This window comes from Euprymna scolopes, chromosome 7 (assembly GCF_053919585.1).
Source record: "Euprymna scolopes isolate OS-2025 chromosome 7, ASM5391958v1, whole genome shotgun sequence".
Taxonomy (NCBI): Eukaryota; Metazoa; Mollusca; class Cephalopoda; order Sepiida; family Sepiolidae; genus Euprymna; species Euprymna scolopes.
The window spans coordinates 16,671,182-16,688,293 of NC_136488.1; the positions used below are offsets into that span (position 1 = coordinate 16,671,182).

The 17,112-nt window shown below is 35.2% G+C and overlaps 1 pseudogene; it reads right to left on the minus strand.

The window, feature by feature from the left end:
- Window positions 1–10,487: 10,487 nt before the first annotated feature.
- Window positions 10,488–10,606, minus strand: LOC145280578 (5S ribosomal RNA; annotated as a pseudogene).
- Between the last annotated feature and the right edge of the window lie 6,506 nt (window positions 10,607–17,112).

The window sequence follows — 17,112 nt, forward strand, 5'->3', positions numbered from 1 at the left end:
ATATATTACAGTGTCTGCTGGGTATAATCAGGTTTCGTCGATCTGGGGCAAAATCCGATTGTTTAAAACAGATGAAATCGTCAGCTACTTTCTGCTTCCGAATATCTATAATTTTAGTAAACAAAATGGTGCTCATGTGTCGATCTGTTATAACTAGCGTTATAGTTTAAACTAACTTTCAAATTGACCAAACATTGGCACACCAAGATGTCACTGAAATTATATATATAATTCATTACATTATAATATTACTAAATAGATACCGGTCCAATGAAATAAATTCCTCGAACAGAACTATTTTAAACCAACCTTATGAAGATTAAAAAAATATATAATAATATATTGTGTCTAGAATCCATATTCCAATGTTGATCAACATCAACAGCATAGTTTGGATGCGAGACAATATTTAAAATTTAATACTTAAGCTTAAGGAGTTTTAAGAAGAAATAAAATTCAGAATATTTTGTTTACTTGATATCTAATGACTATAGATCAAATTGAATACGAGTCTGAAATCTTTGAAATTACAAATGGGAGATTATTTCAATACTATTCCTCTAAAATCCATTTGAAATTTGGGAGTTATTTATTGAATTATAAAAGTCAAGGTCATCTAAATTTGCACGTTGCGTTTTCGCTCCTTTGCAAAAACTACGTTAAACTAAATATAGTTCACATTAACCACCTTAATGCCTAAAGGCAGTGTTCCAACATTGCTCATTGTTAATGATATATATATATATATATATATTATATATATCCCCGAAACAGTGTTTCATGGTAAACAACTGATGATCCCTTGAAAAATAAAAAAATTGGTATTATAGTAAATTCGAGAGAGTTGATGCAGTGATTGCAGGTGATTAAATGACTTACTGACTGGATGGTTTTTTAACGAATGATAAAAAGTAATTTTTTGTATAGTTTCAAATGTTAAAAACTTCAAAGACTATATATATATATATATAATATATATATATATATATAATTATAAAAAAGTGAACCATATCGTAAATTCAATCAACTAAAAAATGGAAACCGGGGTGAGGAAAAGAAAAAAAAATATATATATATAATGGGGCAAGTTATATGTACAATTAAATAAAATAAATAAGTCGATTAAAAAAGATCGTTAAAATATACCCAAAGCGCTTTTCGTTCAGACAAACATTTTCAAGGGTCATAAGTCTGAAAATTATTATTTTTTTAGAATATTTGGTAGTGATATGGAATACGAGCGGAGAGGTTAAGAAAAAAAAAAAAAAAAAAAAAAAAAAAAAAAAAAAAACCTGACTACCCAAATAATTCTAACTGAAGCCGGAGGTTTCTCTGCTTGCACAAAGTAGGGGGGTTAGCAATGATGGTAAGTGCTTCGAGGACAGACAGATGGAACTTTGTGCGTCCTCGGTGCAAAACAGAAAAACACTCCGGAGAGAAAAGAAGACCGCATTCCTTTTTATCGACCAAATGTTGGCCGATGGACGATTCTATCAGTTGGGATTTTCTGGTAGTAGCTTGGTGATCCCTGATGAAACGGGGGACATGTTGGGCGATTCTAACCTGAAGACGCTGGGTCGTCTTGCCTATATAGACGGCACCACACCGACATTGAAATTTATAAATAATATTACTAGTTTGGGAGATAGGCAAGACATCCTTACGAAATGAGGGAAAGGCGGTTTTTGTGGAAAAGGCAATACGGAGCGATAGAGCACCAAAATTAGAAGACACCAGAGAGGAAATCTTATCGCAAATAAGTTGGCCTTCAAGTCCAATCCAGGGTAACCTAAGGTATACCGGAAATCTACATGGACCGTATTTTGGTAGCTCAGAAAAGGATTTAATTTTTTTATTAATAACTAAGTTAACTAATGGAGGTGGATATCCATTAGTAATAAAAATCCTTTTAATGTTATCAATTTCCACATCAATAAAAGGTGGGGAACAAATAGCAAGTGCCCGATGGGTTAAGTTTCTAATAAGATTTAGTTTCCTGGTTGTGGGTGCAAAAGAATCCCAACTAAGATAAAGACCAGTAAAAGTGGGTTTTCTATAAATAGATGTCATAAAGGAAAGCCCACGTTTAGAAACTAACACATCAAGGAAAGGAAGGGAGTTATCTTTTTCCACCTCCATCGTAAATTTGAGAGAAGGGTGTAAATTATTTAATAAGTGGAAAAAGGACATAGCTTCATCATGCGTTGCGAAACAAGAAAAAGTGTCGTCAACATAACGCATGTAAAATGCTGGTCTAGGGCACTTGTCAAACAACGTCTGTTCTAAAAAACCCACAAAAATATTGGCCAAAGTTGGGCCAAGGGGTGATCCCATCGATATACCGTCGAACTGGCGATATATCACATCGTTGAAACTAAAGGAAACTGACTTAGTAGCAAGTTCCAAAAGTTCAACGAACACCGCCTCAGGAAAAGAGGGGAGGGGGCCAGGGCCTCTATAAAGAAAATCAGCACATATATCAATGACCTCGTCAAGAGGAACATTGGTAAACAAATTGCTAATATCAAAGGAGACCAAATAACAGTTGTTAGTGGTAAGAGGAAGCTCCTTGATAGTCGATGCGAAATGAAAAGAATCAGGTGTGCAATGTGTTGAATAAAAAGAACAGACTGGTTCAAGAATTAAAACCAGCCATTTAGCCAGATTGTGTTGGGCCGAACCTACCATCGACAAAATTGGTCTCAATGGAGTATCAATTTTGTGTACCTTAGGCAATCCGTAAATCCTGGGGCGTTGAGAGCCCACCGGTCGGATATTATTATAAACTTCCTTAGATAAATATTTAAGTTTATGCCATCGAAGTAGTTTATTTTGAAGCTTGGTTTCAATTGAAGGAGTGTCATCAGAGTCCAGGGAACCTAAACAGATAAATTTGCTATCATTGTTAAGAATAGAAAGCATTTTTGCAATGTAGTCTTGACGGTCAAGGATAACTACACCGTTGCCTTTATCTGGGCGAGAAATGTAAATCTCATTATTGCATTTTAATTGCTTAGCCGCAATGAAATGATTACTTTGCCAAATAAAATGGCGAGAAGAAATATTGCATTGACTGAATTTATTGGCTAATTCAGTCAAGCGAGATTTAACAATATTTAAGTTGTCACCCGAACCATTATTTTTTATTTGTGAAAATAAAATCTCAAATTCACTAAGAGTTTGAGTTACGTCAATCTGGCGAGGAGGGACACAAAATTCAAGTCCCCTAGACAACACAAACGTATCGACTTCTGACAATTTAAATTTAGAGAAATTAAATATATGCTGATCCGAGAATGAAGGTTCGCCAAATTTATTTTTAATCAAAAGGTTTAAGAAATTAGTAAATTTTTGATTATTTGTATGACGACACTTAACATCCTTGGCTGAAAGTAACTTAGAAAATCGAAGTTTATCAAATGGAGACAACGTTTTCCAAGCGAGAGTCCAAACCGAGTAATGTTTACTCTGTAAACTAAGAAGCACATCAGAATAAAATGTTATTTCGTCTTTTAAAAAGGCCACCGTAAGGTTCCAAGAATTCCTACATTTAATCTTGGAAATGCGTCTGCAGATATAGCCCGGTGCAACATGATTAGATAGACATCCACGAAGGAACTTAATTTTACATTTGATGGAGGTGATCTTGTTTCTCAGGTGAATTATATTATTTAACGAATGAATGAAGTTTTTGCCATAATGGTTCAATAAATGGGATATAACTTTATTCGATTGGCAAAATTTTAGAATAATTATAAAAAAGTGAACCATATCGTAAATTCAATCAACTAAAAAATGGAAACCGGGGTGAGGAAAAGAAAAAAAAAAAATATATATATAATGGGGCAAGTTATATGTACAATTAAATAAAATAAATAAGTCGATTAAAAAAGATCGTTAAAATATACCCAAAGCGCTTTTCGTTCAGACAAACATTTTCAAGGGTCATAAGTCTGAAAATTATTATTTTTTTAGAATATTTGGTAGTGATATGGAATACGAGCGGAGAGGTTAAGAAAAAAAAAAAAAAAAAAAAAAAAAAAAAAAAAACCTGACTACCCAAATAATTCTAACTGAAGCCGGAGGTTTCTCTGCTTGCACAAAGTAGGGGGGTTAGCAATGATGGTAAGTGCTTCGAGGACAGACAGATGGAACTTTGTGCGTCCTCGGTGCAAAACAGAAAAACACTCCGGAGAGAAAAGAAGACCGCATTCCTTTTTATCGACCAAATGTTGGCCGATGGACGATTCTATCAGTTGGGATTTTCTGGTAGTAGCTTGGTGATCCCTGATGAAACGGGGGACATGTTGGGCGATTCTAACCTGAAGACGCTGGGTCGTCTTGCCTATATAGACGGCACCACACCGACATTGAAATTTATAAATAATATTACTAGTTTGGGAGATAGGCAAGACATCCTTACGAAATGAGGGAAAGGCGGTTTTTGTGGAAAAGGCAATACGGAGCGATAGAGCACCAAAATTAGAAGACACCAGAGAGGAAATCTTATCGCAAATAAGTTGGCCTTCAAGTCCAATCCAGGGTAACCTAAGGTATACCGGAAATCTACATGGACCGTATTTTGGTAGCTCAGAAAAGGATTTAATTTTTTTATTAATAACTAAGTTAACTAATGGAGGTGGATATCCATTAGTAATAAAAATCCTTTTAATGTTATCAATTTCCACATCAATAAAAGGTGGGGAACAAATAGCAAGTGCCCGATGGGTTAAGTTTCTAATAAGATTTAGTTTCCTGGTTGTGGGTGCAAAAGAATCCCAACTAAGATAAAGACCAGTAAAAGTGGGTTTTCTATAAATAGATGTCATAAAGGAAAGCCCACGTTTAGAAACTAACACATCAAGGAAAGGAAGGGAGTTATCTTTTTCCACCTCCATCGTAAATTTGAGAGAAGGGTGTAAATTATTTAATAAGTGGAAAAAGGACATAGCTTCATCATGCGTTGCGAAACAAGAAAAAGTGTCGTCAACATAACGCATGTAAAATGCTGGTCTAGGGCACTTGTCAAACAACGTCTGTTCTAAAAAACCCACAAAAATATTGGCCAAAGTTGGGCCAAGGGGTGATCCCATCGATATACCGTCGAACTGGCGATATATCACATCGTTGAAACTAAAGGAAACTGACTTAGTAGCAAGTTCCAAAAGTTCAACGAACACCGCCTCAGGAAAAGAGGGGAGGGGGCCAGGGCCTCTATAAAGAAAATCAGCACATATATCAATGACCTCGTCAAGAGGAACATTGGTAAACAAATTGCTAATATCAAAGGAGACCAAATAACAGTTGTTAGTGGTAAGAGGAAGCTCCTTGATAGTCGATGCGAAATGAAAAGAATCAGGTGTGCAATGTGTTGAATAAAAAGAACAGACTGGTTCAAGAATTAAAACCAGCCATTTAGCCAGATTGTGTTGGGCCGAACCTACCATCGACAAAATTGGTCTCAATGGAGTATCAATTTTGTGTACCTTAGGCAATCCGTAAATCCTGGGGCGTTGAGAGCCCACCGGTCGGATATTATTATAAACTTCCTTAGATAAATATTTAAGTTTATGCCATCGAAGTAGTTTATTTTGAAGCTTGGTTTCAATTGAAGGAGTGTCATCAATTGAAGGAGTTTCAATTGAAGGAGTGTCATCAATTGAAGGAGTGTCATATATATATATAATGAAGTAGGTATATATTCATTAATATTTGTCAGACTTTCAAGATGTAAAGTCAATAGATGTTATGTTTTTACTCCAGAGCATGTGTCAATAAATAATACAAAGTTAGATTTCAGTACGATGTCTTTATTCAATTCAAAGACTTTTTTTGAGCGGACATTCAGCGAAAAAAAAAAAAAAAAACGAATTATATGTCGTTTTTTTATGACTAACTCACGAGAAGAAAATGGTCCAAACGCGTGCCAAAACATGGGAAAATCAAAATATAAAAGCACATTATTGGAGCGTTTATATATTGTAAACTCAATTAAGAATATTAGTTTCTGTTTATTTTCATGAAAGCATTATTTGATAACTAACATAAAGAAAAATACGTATCGTTTCCTAAGGTTTAAAATTCTAAAGAAGATCGTAAAAAGAACTAATACGAGTTAAAAAAAAAATACGAAATGCATACAAATTGAATAACTCAGTTGCTAGTCTAACCACACCGATGACCTGTGATACAGCGAAACTGTATATATATATATATACTTCTATTTGTATGAGAGCCAAGTACGTCATAGAATGAAATATTGTTGCTACATCTGGGCCGAAACTACTCGGACCACCCTATCTTGCCTTGACAGTGTTCAAAGCCGGCTTTGAAGCGTGGTAGGTTATTCCCTTTTCCCTGCAACCTCTTTCTTACAGAAGAGACATTGCTATCCTATCTCTGCTCTATCATTATTTTCATGGCTATTGCTCGTCTGAACTCCAATCTATTCCCCCCTCGCGTCGTCAAGCTTTCACAAAACACTCGCCATCTACAACCATTATCCACAATTCCCCTCTCTCAATGTGTGCCTAAATCTTAACGTTGATTCTATGAACTAAGCTTCTTTACTAGAATTGTCTGCTCATGGAACTTTGTACAGCTGGTCTGCTTTCCAGTGGACTACAATATGGTAGTCTTAACGTCCAATGTAAACAAGTTCTTATTGAACCGTCCCCTTAAATAATCAAATTATACCCAATTCCCAGTAATAACGATTACTACTGTACACTCAGTAGCCCTTATCATCGAGGGGCCTTTGAGCCTTGATAATGTGGTGACTTATATTAAAATATTCTAAAACTACATTACCCACTGTACTTAGACAAGTTGACTTTGTTTTTGTTCAAAAAGTTGTGTAATGATATAGCATTTGCGTTGCACAACCATACATTATGACTTTTTACCTTATTTGCTTTGAGACTTTAAACTTGTTGTTCTGTAGCGGGGGTTCATGTTGGAGACATAACAGATGCAAAACAAAGAGGATAATGACATTCATATAGATTACACACACGCGACGACGACTATGATTCTTGGGGACTTCATATCATCATTACGGAGCTGGGACTTTTATGCAACAGTTCTTATAAACACAGAGGAGGGGACACATTACTTGAGCGGGGGGGGGAGTTATACAAAGTTCGTTAAAGATGGTCATAGACAAAACACATTTACCTTTCAGTTGTTGAATGACGACACGAAGACAACAGTTTACCAATATTAGATGATTTCTTTATCAGTTGGCCGATTGATGATGTCAGGAATTCAAACTTGTATAGCTACATGGTCTATCTTCCACCATTTGCCTCTAAGGGCACCAGCTTACCTCTCTGACCCCCCTCTCTCTCTGGCAGTGAGTGCGACTCTCTGATTATCTGATTCTAACTTCGAACCCTGTTTCAATATATTGAGAATCTCCTTTGTTTATGACGTCAGACTGTCGCTCTCCCACGTGAATAAATTTCACGTGGATTTTACATATGTCTGTCCAAACATACTTTTGGCAAAAAAAGAATTCCCAATGTTAATAGTTCAATATCTAACCTATTTTTAATTTATACACTTGCATTGTCCATTCTTTTAACGGACATATTTGATATTCAGTTATTCTAAAAGAATGGGCAATCGCTCTATCTCTGACATAAATAATATTCAGTTATTCCTAAAAGAATTAACAATCGACTGAATCACGTTAAACCTAAAGAGTACTTTAGTAATCGAGACAGAGTGAATGCGGAATGAGTGTTAGCAAGAAAAGACGGTTTATTTAGTTTGAATGCCTAAATCGCGCAATACAGAAACATTTCAAAGTTCAACGTAATTGTTATCGGTGAATTAAGCAGGAAAACGATTCCAAAATAAGATATCTTGATAAAGTAGATAAAAATAGGTAAAGATTCCGACTGCTGCATCCAGACTGGCCGCTTATCTATACCATTCGTCACTCGGATTGTAATTTGGTTCGCTTTGGTCGATGGATATTCTTGGACACATTCATTATGAAGACGTTTTCGTAATACGGACATTTGTAATTGATCTTCTCTTGAATCGGCATTTTCTTTTAATAATTAGACACATGAAAGCGATTCAGTTTGAGACGAACCGTCACCCCACCATTTGATTTGTGGGGAGAAAAATGTCCGTGTAACGAAGTAGAAGAACGTTATTATTTGCATAAGTTAATAAGATAGACAGCGTACGCAACACTTGTGTAATTGATGTTGCCTGATTGGCCTACTAAGTTACCTCACAGATTATGGAGCTGGTTATATTGCTTTTAAATAATCGCTTATATATTGCCGACCTTGATGCTCTAATAATGTTGTTAAAGATCTGCCATTTCTACGGCTTAAATATCACACTCTTAAACACTTATAAATAATGCAAGTTTCAAAATCTAAGAATCAAACACTTGAACTTTTCCCCAGCATCTAAATCCGATAATGGATATTTTATAGATAATGGAACAACAATTGTAAAAAGTAAATCACAAATAAAATAACAGACGAAACAGTACTTATGCAAAATAAAGACCGCTTTTTTGTCAGCATATTCCGGGCAGGTTACGTCAATCGTCGGAAAATTCCGAACGAGAACTTCGTATTTGTTACACGAATTACGATGGCCAAAGTTTAAAACGCTTGTAAACAGTTAAAAACTAAGGCAAAAAATTATTCTTATCGAACAGAATCATCATATTTTAATTTCAATGAAAAAAGTAATTATGAAGTTTACCGACACTGGTGAAATTACACAGAAAGCCGTTCTTAACATAGCGATTTTTTTATAACTGTTCTGTACTTTTTTCCTTATGATTTAATAGACAAAAGATACCGTTTGCTAATTTTCGGCTACTGCAATTTCATTGGCTGAGAATTTAGACAGCTTCTGGCAGTTTACGTAACCTGTCCGGAATATGACGACAATAACGGTTCCTATTCTGCATAAGTACCCAATCCTCCTATAAGTCAGAACAACGAATCCCAATAAATTGTTCAAATTGCGCGTTTTTCTATGCGAGAATCACACACACAGAATGTACTTATATAGAGAGTGGAACTCTGTTCCGTCTGCCTGCTTCCCTCCTGACTACAACTTGGATGTCTTCAGGTCCAACGTAAACAAATTCCTGATGAACCGCCCCCTTAAGTATACACTTTAAATATCCACACGAACGTACTGTACTTACAATAAGACTTATCCCTGACTGGCTTCCGGGCCTTGATAAGTGGTGACCACATTGTGAAAAAAAAAAAAAAAAAAAAAAAAAAAAAAGAGAGAGAGTGGTTTCAATATTTCAAGTCATAAATTCTCCCATACATTTTTTTTAGTTTTGAGGAACTCCTTAATGTTTTCTTTATATGTATTGTATCCAATATTTTAATAATCTCATTGTTATATTTTCATCTATAATTTCCCTTGCCATCTTATTTATCCATTTGTGCCATTTTACCAAATTTCACCTGTCTCTTTGCAAAGACAAGTTGTCATTTTTTGTTGTTAGCGATAAATGGCGGTTACAGCTATTAGCAATTTCTGTTTGTTAATCATTTGAGTTTTCCCCATTGCATATGTGATGTCGACTTATTTTTTTAAGGAAACTCATATACTTATTTAAATTTATAGATAAAATAATTATCCATGGACAACATTGTTGGCTATGATGAATCTTTGATCACGGAGATTGTGATCGTGTTTGTTACAACTAAGTCACGAGGTCTTATCTGTAATCACGTGATAATTTATATCGTTATTTAATGTCAGTTTTAACGACAATATCTGTGCTATAGCTAACAGTGCATTTTTCTCCATAAACATTTTAGTGTTCTCGTTTACGGACACGTGTTTTGTCGTTACTTCGACTCATCAGCGTGGCTGACTATGATACTTTTCGAACTCTCGATCAAAGGACTGTAATCGATTGGAGTTTTATATGAAATTACTTGATAATTACCTGTTTGTACGAGGGCCATTCAATTAGTAATGCCCTGATCCAATTTTCATGGCAGTAGAACAACGAAAGTTGGTGCAGTTATTTGTTTATCTCTACTTGGGAACTACCCTAAGTTACGCATTTCTACCATCGTTTAATGCAGCTGTAGTGGATATTTATGTAGAACACATACTGGGTTCGTCCTCCAATGATATTGAGTTAAGAAATCCAAACTTTTCATCTGGAAAACAATTTACTTTCATGAACATCATAGCTGGGAAGAGGTGAAAGTCAGAGGGTGAAAGTCAGAAACGTAGGAAGATTAATAGTCATATACCCGTGCTTCTAACATGCGCATTATGGACTAGAGCGTGGTCTAGTGTGTGCAGTCAGCACCAACACTATTCAGGGTGTAACCGGCTTCCTCCGAAGGAGGAACTTTCATGGGAGTATGAAATTCACAAGCGGTCCCCAGCCGCATGTATATCTCCGTTAGGGGAGATGACGACGTTAGGTTTTTGCAACTTTTTGCAGGGAGGTGTCGACGTCCTCCTACATACAGCACCTGGACTTCCCAAATTGGTCACCCATTTTAGTAATGGCCAGGCTCAACGTTGCTTAACTTCGGTGATCTGACGGGAACCGGTGTGTCAACGTGATTATGCCGTATATAGAGCGTGGTCTTGCAGAAGAAGGATCCCTTTTTTTTAGTTTTTCCCTGTCTATTAGTTTTTAACAACTTCTATTAATTTTTCAAAAGTGAAGTACAATAGGCTGCTGTAATTGTGGTACCCTTTGCCAAGAAATCTGTCATCAATACTCCGTCCTGGGTAGATAAGATTGAAAATGACCTTTTCAGTCGAATGCGGAACCCTTGTCTACTTTAGAGATAGTGAGTCCAAGTGCATTTACTTTATTGGATTGGCCTTGGTCCCTGGATCATTGTGATAACCACATTGACTCCACTTCTTGCACATCCTCAAGTAGTCAACGCGTTCTCGATTCTAGACCAGTATGAGCAACATGCGAATCTATCTGGCAGACACTTCATATACAAATGATTATGAATAGTTTACAGAAACCTTACACTAATCTTGACCTTTTCAGCTATTTGGACAATAGTTACGCGTGGATCTTCCAAAATGGACGCCCCAAAATGACTGATACATGCATTTTTAATGGCAAAATGGGTCGACCAATTCTGGGAGCATTTTCACAGATTTCCCGATTAGAATTCACGGTGTCAACGTTTTAAAGTTTAAATGATGAAGCAATATCACTATGCATTTCTTTCATTTGATCAAGTCTATTGGATGTATTTTCAAATAGAAAACCCGGATCACGGCGATACACACAAACGCCATTTTACACTCGGCCAAGTTCAAATATCTGTAAATCGAAAACAACAATTAGTTATTTGCCACACAACCCACACAAAGATAAAATCATTGCAGACTTTCAGATTAGAAAACTGAAAGTGGGTCAGAGACATTGCCTCTCGTATCAATTAGATCAGAAAGAATTTGTGAAAGTTTCTATTAATTCTTTATGAAATTTATCTGCAGAATCTACTTTTTACATTGTTGCAAAAAGAGTTTATCGGCATACTCCCGAAACTTGTCCATCCAATCTATGCGTAGCAGATTAACCGCATTATTCATCACAAATGATTTTAATTTTATTGTTTTACCGTGAAATGTGATTGGCGTTATCGTTCTTTTTTGAATTTGATTTGCTATTCGTTTAAGCTTATATATATATATATATATATATATATATATATATATATATATATATATATGTGTGTGTGTGTGTGTGTGTGTGTGTGTGGTTTTTTATTTGCTTTCATATGTAGAAATTAATAATTGATAAATCGGAACCAGAGTCCATTTTAATATTTTTATTCAATATTTTCCTAACATTTTCAATTCCTTCATATTTGCCAATTCCGATAAATCTTTTTCCGGTTAAATTCTCTGTCCTACGCGATTGTATTTAAAGCAAATCTTAAGTTTTATATGAGGAATATCTCTAGTAATGCATCTGTCAATAACCGAAGTTTAAAAGCGGACGAATTCATTTTGGAGTATAAAATTTTACTGTTGATGTCATTTTTTCTTTTTGCTGATTTATTTTTTGTGGGACACTGAAGACTATTTGATATTCTTCGAATCCCGATGTGAACGAATAAACCTTTATCAGTTTACAGTTTAGAGTAAGTTTAGGTCATTTTTTAGTTTCTTATGGGTTCTTCTTTAAGAGCTTGATTGACATACATACTTCTGCAAATACAAAACATTTGAATTTATTCTCTCTCTCTCTCTATTTATCTATCTTGTCGGGCTCTTTGCTCGGACTAATGTGACTCTCTCCAAACTTTCCTGCCTTCCACCAGGTGCTTCAGATCCTCAGGATCACATATAGTGTCATATGAAATTTGCTGGATGTACGTAGATCTAGGTCGTTTTGTTCAATCGCACCAAGAAGCAGCAAAAGTGTGTATACCTTTGAAGCCTAAGAAAAAAGCGAAAAGTCTCATGGGAAAATGACGAGATAATATCAAAACGCGAAGAATTGAAAAACATTAGCAAAAAGCATCACAAGTATTCCACTCGTCAGAATACCAAGCTAAGAAAGCACGCGCTTCAAGAGCTTAATATGATGTACTTATCAGATTAACAGAAGTATGTTCAAGAACAAATAGATACAAATCCACATAATAATTTTTGGCTTGATAAGTAATGAGATATCCGAGCACAAACATTCTTAAAGGCAAACACTCCGGAAAACGCACGTTTGAAATAGATACTTTAAAAAGATACTTAGAAACGAACTAGTAGTAGTGACCAACCATTTCAAACGATTGTTTAACAAGAGCTTGATATTGACAAAGGAGATTTTACAATAGAGAGACTTCTAGTTGTACTAAATAAAACCAAGAATCGTAAAGCTGCAGGTTTATATGATATTCCCCCAGAAGTTTGGAAGACAGATGATTCTAATGACACCCTTCTTGATTAATGCAATGCTGTACTTTATAATCAAGACCGTATTCATGTGTGGAGAGCAGCTACAGAGGAATAACACTTACTCCAATTGCAGCAAAAATCTACAACGCCATGCTTCTCAACCGTATCCAACCAAAGATTGAAAAAGTATTGAGGAAGAACCAGACTGGATTTAAGAAGAGTTGAAATTATTAGCACTTCAATAATCTGAAGTTATCCCAGTACTTGTTTACTATGCCTGTAAAATTCATATAGTCCTTATACTTTTCTGTAAGGTTCGAACACTTACACCATTTATGCAGAGGAGATGTTTTTGGACTTAATAATTTCTCTAACAATTTTATCGCTTCAGTAAATTTTAGTTCGCCAGTCATTTGAGGTAAAATGTAGTTTGCAAATTGTTTGTTACGCTGTGTTCAATCTTCTTAGAAGTGACCTAGCATTTTTAAAATCAATTCAGCTTTTACAAGAAGTACGAAGCAAAAGTAACTTCAATATCTGGATCGTGGTTATACGTATAAATAGTATTTGAAATTGTATTTTAGGAGAATGCATTTTCGCTTGTACCATTCCACTACGTATTTTATATTTCGAATAATTTCTACTGTTGTTTATTGGGGTTGATCGAACTTTTGTTTATACTGTTTTTGTTATTATCGGTCTGCAAGACTAAAACACTGGCAACGAAGTATTTGAGACTTACATTGCCACATTATTGGCGGTAAGAATTCGCAAACTACGCTCAACAACTTTGAAGATTTATGTTAACATTATCCAAACCTACGTGACGCACACTGATAGCAAGATTACAAATCTACATTTTACAATCCTGTAGAAAAGATACGCGAATTTATTCAGTTCAACGGCATAATCACGTGGAGACACCGGTTCTCGTTTGATCACCGAAATTCAGCAACGTTGAGCCTGGTCAGTACTAGAAGGATGACCAATTTGAGAACTCCACGCGCTGTATATAGGAAGACTTCGTCACCTTCCTACAAGAGTTGCAAAAAGCTAATGTCGTCATCTCCCCTAATGGGGATATACATGCGACTGGAGACCGCTTGTGAATTTCATGAAACTTCCTCTTTTGGGAGAAATCAGTTAAAGAGTTAATGTCGTTTCCATTTGCAACATTTTTCCTTTCGCACGATTTTTGATGACAATAAATTTAAATTAATTGAAAACATGAAAATCAACCAAACTCAAATTCCACACACACACACACACACACACACACTGGAAACATAAAAAAAGTGGTTTTTACTAAAATTCCATTATTTTTTGTTGAAAGATGACTGTCAGAGGTTTGTTGAACAAGTCGGATAGGAGTTTAACATTATATATATATATATATATATATATATATTAGTGCTTGAATTAATCGGAATCAGAACTTTTGGGGATATCGGAATCGGAAAAAATGTGCCTATTTTCCGATGCTAATAACGATTCTTTTAATTATCTTTATATGATTTTGTTTGAAAAGTCTTCCATTGTTCGTAGTAATTTTAAAATAATAAATATTTATTGATTTTAAACTACCAATAAAACTAAAATCAATAGATCATCCCCACAATTTTCTTTACGTTTGAAAAAATATCTCCACATTTAACGGGAATCGGGAACATAATCATATAGTTAAATATTTAGAGATTTATAAAGAATCGGAATCAGTAATTGTATCAGAACCTGGAATTTAGTATGGAATCGGGTAAAATATTCGACGCGCCTCATCACTAATATATATCTTCTATAATATAAAGCTGAATGCCTGTGTGTGTGTGTCTGGTCACGAATAGGCTCCTATATGGTTGACTATTATAGAAAACTGATCACATATAATGATAGAAAATGTATTGAGACATAGGAATGGGTATGTTTGATCTGGCATAATGATGATCCATTAAAATTGTGGGGTCTGCGTATGCGCCTGGTCCACAAAGTATGGAAATAAAAAACTTAAAAATTAAAAAAAAAAAAAACGTTTACAAGTGTTTTTGATATAGATGTACATAAGAATACTTTGATAAGCATGTTTTAACTTAAATAGGGATGGTCTAATAAAATTGTGGGGTATGCGTTCGCGCCTGGCCTCCATATAATGGAAATAGGCACAAACTAAGACTTTTCATATATATCTGCGTAAGTATACTTTGATGTTTCAGTTTGAAGAAATATGGTATAATAAAATTATGGAGTGTTCGTTCGCGCCTGACCTCCATAGAATGGAAGTATGTCACAAAGTTTAACAAGTTTTTTAATATAGATCCAGAGAATATTGTGATAAGTGTTTCAGTGTGAACAGGTGTGGCATAATAAATTATGGGGTTTATCTATTTTATTTTTACTTTCATCATATTTTGCTTTGGTTTGATACGCCCAAATTCGAAGCTATCTCTTTACAACCCTTCCTTTTCATAACCTATCCCACTTTCATAAATCAGAGGCCTGTTTTTGAACCCAGTCAACGACGGGTACTTTTGCTAGTAATATATATATATATATATATATATATATATATATATATATATATATATATATGAGAGAGAGATTGGGGGAGGGAGAACGAAAATAAAAATTGTCTCAATGTAAAAGGATTTCTCCTAAATTGCCGGATAAGAAAAAAATTAAGTATATAATTATATCATCGAAATAACAGTTAAACGTTGATTCTATTTAGAAAATTAAAACAAAAACAGACAGAATTAAACATTTCATCACGATGTGACCAAGAAGTGCAAAGAAATTACTCGCAATAATTTCTTGAAAGTTTAGTAGCAGTTTTATGGAATTTTCTTATGAAAAGTACGTACTGTTTACTGAAAATGGCATTAAGGTTCATTATTCGTTGGAATTTAAAATGCACCGGCTATCGATAGTAATAATTGTATGGATGCCTGGAAATACAATAATATTTCAATATATTGTTTATAAATTTTTGTTCATAGTTTTGTCATCATTTTAAAAATATATAATTATGACTCGTCTGTCTGCAATCAATTTATGTATAAAGGTGTAGTAATAGTTTAATGAAATTTAAAGATCGATAGATCAATTTTTCGCAATACTGAACATCCATACATCTAAGAACGTGTTGTAAAATTAATACCTGCCGAAAAAATTCTGTCCGTAAATTGAGGGGAGCGAGAGGAGTAAAGGCACAGAGCGTGAAAGTGTTTGCTACTATCACTTGGCCTTTTGGTCAAGATCAAAGTGTAATATCTGTTCTTCAGATGCTGCACTTCTATTTCTTGTTCTCTTTCGGTGGAGGAGAAATCCTTCACGACTGAGACAATTTTTATTTTTGTACCTTTTCTCCACGTTAAAAAACGACCCTGGTGTCTAACTCTGTCCCGTGGAGGCATAGTAAATAGGTACTATCACTGTGGAAATACATATTTTAAAGCGGCAAATTGTTTGGGATGAGTGTAATAACTTGTATACGGGGACGAAGTGTGTTACTATTAGGTTGGTGCAAAATGATGTTTTTTGACGTTCAACTTCAAAAGATCATAACTCCTTTCATAATAAACTTTATTCATCGAAATAAGAACAATCAGAATTGACACATTTTTACCAACGAGAAACAAGTATACTTATCCGATTAGAATAGAAATCCGGAACTCTGGAAGCAATGAAGTAATTGAAGGTCGATTCGACATCATCTCGGCTTTTGAAGCATTTTTCGTGAAGGAAGTTGTCGAGATGCTTGAAAAATTGGTAATCGATGGGCGAGAGGTCCGGCGAATGAGGTAGAGTCTCGTATCCCAATTCGTTCAGCTTCTTCTGAGTCAGTTGAACAACATGCGGGCGAGCGTTGTCATGGATGAGAATTAGTCCCTTCATATTGACCAATCTCAGGCACATTGGAGCTTCTGGTGCATTTTGTCAATTTGTTAGGAGCACTTCTCCGTCGCAATTGTTTGTCTCGGATTCAAGAATCTGTGATGGATGAGACCGGCCGCAGACCACCAAACAGTCACTATAACCGCTTTTTGTTGCAATTTTGGCTTCGGGAAGTGTTATGGATCTTCTCCAGTATCCAACCACTATGCCGAACGTCGCCGATTGTCGTAGAGGATCCACTTCTCATTACACATCACAATCTGCTCAAGAAATGGGTCGTTTTTGTTTCGTAGAAGGAGAGTAGAAAATAACCCAACACGA